The 7,237-nt window shown below is 36.8% G+C and overlaps 1 pseudogene; it reads left to right on the forward strand.

Moving 5' to 3' along the window:
- The first annotated feature begins 475 nt into the window (after window positions 1-475).
- On the forward strand, window positions 476-573 carry LOC132267760 (small nucleolar RNA R71; annotated as a pseudogene).
- The last annotated feature ends 6,664 nt before the right edge of the window (window positions 574-7,237 follow it).

Consider the following 7,237-nt stretch of genomic DNA (forward strand, 5'->3'; position numbering starts at 1 on the left):
ATTGCTATAGGGATTATTCCCTTGGTTAGCTAAAATGGCATTTGCTTGCTCATGTTTGTCATTTTGTACATGTCCATGGGGACAATTCGAAGTAGAATGTAACACACTAGAACAAGTCATACATGATTCATTAGATGCACGATGATGAACATGATTAGGGGAGGTAGGCATTTGATTCGCCGAAGTTTGGTTGATCAAAAATTGATCAAACCTTTGAGATAAGGATTTTATCTCGACAGCTATATCATTGGAGTTGTCAACTTGATACAAGCCAACATTCTTCCTTCCACCTAGATTTCTACCATTTTTAGAAGACAAAGATCTATGCATGGAATTTTCACTCATACTTTCATACAATTTTCACACATCATTTTCATGCTTATTAAGATAAGAACCACCCATAGATGCATCAACCATACCCTTGTGATTATCCGGTAAACTTTCAAAGAAATATTGAACTAATTGCCACTGAGGTATGTCATGATGTGGACACTTCCTAAGCAAGTCATTGAATCTTTCCCATGCCTCATGAAACATTTCCCCATGCCTTTGAGAAAATTCATGAATGGAAGTTCTCATGGCATTAGTCTTCGAAACCGGGTAATACTTCTTCAAGAACTCTTGTTGCATTTCTGCCCAAGAAGTTATCGAAAAAGGCCTAAGATTGTTAAACCAATATTTTGCCTTGTCTTTGTGGGTAAAAGGAAAAAGTTTGAGTCTTAACACTTCTTCTAGCATGTCCATGTATTTCACGGTGGAACACACTTTAAGAAACTCATCCAAATGCTTATAGGGTTTTTCACTTGAAAGTCCATGATAGTTAGGAAGCATTTGAATGGTTTGTGGTTTGATTTCATAGTGATGTACTCTAAATGGAGGCAATTGAATGTAAGTGGGTGCATTATATTCATTAGGCACATAATGGTCTCTTAAAGCAAGAGGGGGATTTACAACTGGTGGTGCTACTCGAACACCATGGTTAGCTTGAACCATTGGAGGTTGTGGAGCAAAGATTGGTTGAGGCATTCCCAATAGAATTTGGCTTTGTTGTTGTGGTGGAATGAAGTCTAGGCATGCCTAATGATATTTGGGTGTTTTCATGATGCACATTAGGGTGGAGGATGCCTTGTTGGTCTATGTAACTAAGGTCCTCCACATGGTCATTGTTTTGCTCCTCCATTGATGAAATGAAGTGATAAGAACTACTTCTTCCCTTAGGATTACGAACAACTGATTCAAGATGAAAATTAAGAAGGACAAGAGTAGGATTCAATGACCTACGACCATGCATGCACTAGCAAAAATGATAACAAGAAATAAGTAAGTAACAAACACTTCGCCCCCACAACAAATCAACAAATCTTCCCATACAATGATCACATACTCCCATGCTTGAACAATATGCAAAGAAAAGTAAATTGCCTCTACGACTCACGATTTATCTAAGAATGTAAAAACAAGCCTCCAAGTGAGCCGACGATTTAACTAGAGATTGAGTTAGAAAGATCTCACAAAGGGTCCTTAAGTAACTTCAATATATTTTCAATTTTTTTGCTTAGCTTTGCAATTTTTAGATTTTTAGCCTTTTTGCCTTGCTTAGCTCCTTGTTTTGAATTCTCCTTTGCTCAACTTCCTTCATTCAATGCACCTAGTCAATCAAGAACAAACACAATAAGTAACTAAGAAGAAAATAAAGAAAAGACACGATCAAAAGAGTACTAATTCCTATTTGTTCCCAAATCACGGTATTGACAATTAAATCCTCGACAACGACGCCAAAAACTTGGTGTGTCGCCGCACCAACGCTTGAAAAGATGTTGCACTAAGAGTGTGAGTGTACAATGTGGCCAAGTTTTAAATCTGTAAAAGCCACTACTACCTCTAACTAAAAATATAGCTAGGGTGAGTATGAATCGTCCCAAGGGATTATAGGCGTGCACTAGCAATGGAAACAATATATAGGGTTAGTAGGTCGAGTGATCAAAGATTGGTTGGATTGATTGATTAAGCTATTATGCAAATTAAATTAAAGTAAACAAAATTCAATGATTAATAAAGTAGAGAAAGATATAGAGGGGACGACTTGGGGTACTAGAGCTTACCACTAAGTTTGACTTCACTAGACACTAGCATTTGTATATTAATGGGGAAATTAACTTGTAACTTGTGTGTGTGTGTGTGTGTGTGTGATACTAATTGAAACTAGGCATGGATGACAAATAAGCATAGATTGTCAAGCCAAATCAAATGGAAAGCACAACCTATCAAATGAGACAAAAATCCATTCAATGAAACCACAATTTATGCACACACAACTATCTAGAAACATACATCTAATGCATTCATAAGTATGGAACACCAAGGAACAAGGGTAGATTGTCCACCTATCTATGAATTTAAAGCAACTACACTACATCTACACTAAAGACATGAAATTAAACTAAGTAAGCTAAGGGTGTGTTACAATCCATCAAGAAACAAGTGTGAACCATTAAATAAATTGCAAGAGTGTTCAATTAAGCTTTATGTTTTGACCATCTCTAGATTAACTTCATCCATACACATAGACATGCATAAAATCCACTAAATCTAGAGAAAAGCACATGAATCATCCATTCTAGCATACATAGACATATGGTTAGAAGTAGATAATCAATTGAAAACATTAATCCACACACATCAAGTAGAAACCACAAGATATATATATAAGTCCCAGATCAAAACATTATTACAAATAAATCCCCAAAAATATACAAAGAACTAAGTCTAGGAAGTAAACTTAGGGGCTACTTTAGCCCTAAGTAGATGTTTAGCCACTCATTGATGTAGCCATCTAACCCTCAAGGGCTATCTCCATGGTAGGAATGACCTCCTTCTTGATGGAAACCCTAGAAGAATGGAAGAACTCCCCAAAAATGTGTAAAGCTCTCTAATCTCTAGCCTCCTCTCCAAGATAAGAAAAAATACAAGGTATGTTGAATGTTACAAGTTTTGATGTAAAAATGGCTCAAAATCCTTATATAGGTAGGTCAAGTGTCACACCCAATGGTCTGGGTTCGTACACCAAGGTCCGTCCAGTGATTGCACTATGAGCTAACTTTTAATAAGCTGGAATCTATTTGAAATCGATCGAACTTGGCTAAGATCCATCGAATGCTGCAGAGATCGATCATCATAGGCGGTGCCTTTTTGAATAAAGACAAATCTCTGAGATATTTTGGGATATTTTTTGGAAGAAGACAAAAGTTATATGTAGGTGGTAGGTGTGGATAAGATCAAATCATTTTGATCGATTTGGGAATGTTGGATCGATCGAACTTGTTGGATTCTTTTGGATAAGGACAAGGGCTTGGACCCATCTTGAACTGTTTAGATCGATAGACTTTTGATCGATCGAAGAAATGCTGAGATCGATCAAGCATGCTGAATTTTCACACTTTGCTTCATTTAGCTTTCATTTTGCTCCTTTCTTCCATTCAGCTTGAGTTAACTTCTTTAATGCTCTTATTTGGCTGAATTAACTTATTTTTGGGATAAGCACCTGAAAAGAGCAATAACTCGAAATTAGAATAAAACAGGGAAATAAGATAGATAAAGGTCCTAGAATGCTTAAGCTTAAAGGGTTTAAATGTGCACTTTTCAGTGCTCATCAGTATGGTTATTCAAGTAGGTTGTTGATTCCAAGTTTGGGGCTATACTCTTTCCCAATAAATCACTACCGGGCTTCATGTCTTTTCCACTACAGTATATTCTTTTCATCTTTTCCATTGTTCTCATTCCATATTGAGGACAATGTGCAGTTTAAGTTTGGGGGTAAGGTGGCTTTGTTGAATTCCATTTAATTTGAGCTTTAAATGCATGATTGAGATTTGAGATTGATGTTAGCTTGATTGTGATCTTTTGATTACCATGATACTTAGAATTTAAAAATTACTTGACTTGAGAGTCCAATACTCATTGTATGCTTTGTGGATGCCATTTAGGAGTAAATTTTTTGAATGATGGACATCTTACTTTCATTTGTGGTCCACATCATCTTGATTTTGTGATTGTTTTGAGATTCACTCTTAGATTCTATACTAGCACATGCGCACACTAGCATTCATTTGTGGGGTACATGCTTTGTTGACTAGTGATTTGATTATATCCCAATTGAGCTAGTATTGCATTGAAAGCTTTCATTCTTGACAAAGTTGGATAACAAACCCTTTTCATTGAGTAGCCGGGATTCTAACCTCATCAAGCACTGAATTTCTCGCGCCGAAAGGTGGAGGGTCCAAACTCTCCTTAAAAAAATAAAATAAAATAAAATAAAAGAGAAAAAGTTGTAAAAGTAAATAAAACAAGTGAGGATTTCTCCAAAAAGGTGAGGAGTGAAAAATTATTAGATGGATGTTGTTTTGATTTGTAACCTAATTGATTTGAGCTTGTAAGTCCTTATGGGTGTTTAAACACCTAATGCCCTAAAGCCATCCAGTTTGGGAGTTATTGACCTAATGCTCGACCTCATGAATTGTTAGAAAGCTTAATAGATTAACACATTGCACCATGCTTCCATCGTTGATCCGTAGGATTAAAAAAAAAAAAATAAAGTGAAAAAAATAAGCGCACCTAGATGAATAAAGCTTTAATAAAAGGTCAATATTTAATAAAAGGTTGCCCAGATCTTCCTGGATAATTACCAGTTTACCCTTTTAGCCTTAAGTGCTTATTTTTCTTCGTCAGGCCGTTTCTCCTTCGTCCGGACTCCGAATCATGCAATTCTTAAGTCCATCTTGATTAGTTTTTCGTTGTCCTTCCAACGGTATGCACGGTGGCACCCGAATCTACAATTTTTAAAAATAACTATTTTGCCCCTGGGGGCTTATTTGTCATATTTTCGATCTTTTGCTTCCGCATCAGTTCTTGTTGAGTTCCACGACCTCATGGAAGGTCACTTTGACTTCTTAGAGTCTTGTTTTCTATTTTCGCTTTCGTATTCAGATCCATTATCGGATTATCGTTACGGTTCATCACAGAACATGCTGGCCTAAAAAACCAGGGTCCTCACATCTTCAAGTCTTGAAAAAGACCAAGAGAATGATCTCTTGAATGTGCTTAAAGAAAATAAGGAAGCTATTGGATGAAGTGTGGCCGATCTAAAGGGAATTGACCTTTCTATTTGTATGCATCACATTCTTATGGAAGAGGATGAGAAACCTTTTAGAGATGCCCAAAGGAGATTGAATCCAAACATAAAATAAGTGGTTAAGAAGGTAGTCATAAAGCTTTTAGATGCCTGGACCATTTATCCAATCTTTGATAGCAAATGGGTGAGCCCAACCCAAGTAGTTCCCAAGAAATCAAGAATTACAGTAATTGAAAATTCAAAAGGTGAGGCAATTTCTAAGCGTACCACCAATTCATGGCGTGTATGCATTGAGTACTGAAAGTTAAATACCACCACTAGAAAAAATCACTTTCCTTTGCCCTTTATTGATCAAATTCTAGAGAGATTGGTTGGGCAACAATTTTACTGCTTCCATGATGGCTATTCGGGCTATAATCAAGTAGCCCTAAACCCCTTAGACCAAGAGAAAACCACATTTACTTGTCCTTTTGGCACATTTGCCTATCGTTGGTTTGTGTAATGCCCCTGTCACATTCCAAAGGTGTATGATGTCAATTTTCTTGGACATGGTGGAAGAGTATCTGGAAGTTTTTATGGATGATTTTTCAGTCTTTGGGTCTTCTTTTGATGCATGCCTTAAAAATCTATCTTTGGTGTTTAAAAGATGTCGCAAAACAAACCTCGTTGTTAGTTGGGAGAAGAGCCATTTTATGGTTCAAGAAGGGATTGTTTTAGGACATGTCATCTTAAAAAGGGGTATCGAGGTTGATAAAGCAAAAGTTGAGCTTGTTTCTCAATTGCCCCCACTTTGTACGGTGAGAGAGATTCATTCATTTCTAGGTCATGCCGACTTCTATTGCCGCTTCATTAAAGACTTTAGCAAAATTGCTAAACCCTTGTGCAATCTTCTTGCCAAGGAAACACCATTTGTCTTTGATCAAGCATGCCTTGATGCTTTTCATACATTCCTTGGCTTATTGTCATCTGCTCCCATAATGCAACCTCCCAATTGGTCATTTCCATTTGAAATCATGTGTAATGCTTCTGACTACATAATGGGAGCAGTTTTGGGATAACGGGTAGGAAAACCTCCATGCGCCATATACTATGCAAGCAAGACTTTCTCGGGAGCTCAATTGAATTACTCCACTACCGTGAAAGAGTTACTTATCGTAGTGTATACTCTTGATAAATTCCGGTCCTATCTTTTAAAGTCAAAAGTCATTGTTTATTTTGATCATGCTGCTTTAAGGCACCTTTTGATCACGAAAGAAACTAAACCTCGTTTAATAAGATGGATTTTGCTTCTTCAAGAATTTAATTTCGAAATCAAAGATAAGAAAGGCACCAAAAATGTGGTTATCGATTATCTTTCAAGGTTAATGGTAGAATCTTCCTTAAGTCACCAATTCATGATTCTTTTCCGGATTAACAATTCTTCCAAATTTCTAATAGAAAAATGCCTTGGTTTGCCGACATTGTGAATTTTCTTACAATTGGCAAGCTTCCAACTAATTAGTAAAGGCAAGAAAATAATTGATTCTTTGCCAACATCTAGAAATATTATTGGGAAGATCCCATCTTGTTTCAATATTTTCCGGATCAAATTATGAGAAGATGTATTCCGGAGAGTGAGGTTTCAAGTGTCCTTGTGTTTTGTCACACCCTTGCATGTGGTGGGCATTTTAGTGCAATGAAGACCGCTTGAAGGTTCTTCAAAGTGGGCTATTTTTGCCCACCATCCATAGAGATGCCTACAATTTTTGCAAGGAATGTGAGAGATGTCAAAAGATGAAATTGATGTCAAGAAGAGACATGATGCCTTTAACCAACATTCTAGTTGTGGAACTATTTGATATATGGGGCATTAATTTCATGGGTCCTTTTCCTATGTCCTATGGCTTTCAATACATTTTACTTCTTGTTAATTATGTTTCTAAGTGGGTGGAGGCTTGTGCTACCAAAACGAATGACCACTCCGTGGTTGGTCAATTCATTAAATATAACATTTTCACTCGTTTTAGTATGTCAAGAGCCATGATTAGTGATGGAGGAAAGCATTTTCACAATCAATTCTTGAAGCAATTATTTCTCAAGCACTCTGTTACTCATAAAGTCGCCACCCCT

Source organism: Cornus florida, unplaced genomic scaffold, assembly GCF_030987335.1.
Source record: "Cornus florida cultivar Cherokee Brave unplaced genomic scaffold, ASM3098733v1 CherokeeBrave_3.0.0_Hap2_Chr07, whole genome shotgun sequence".
NCBI classification, from domain to species: Eukaryota; Viridiplantae; Streptophyta; class Magnoliopsida; order Cornales; family Cornaceae; genus Cornus; species Cornus florida.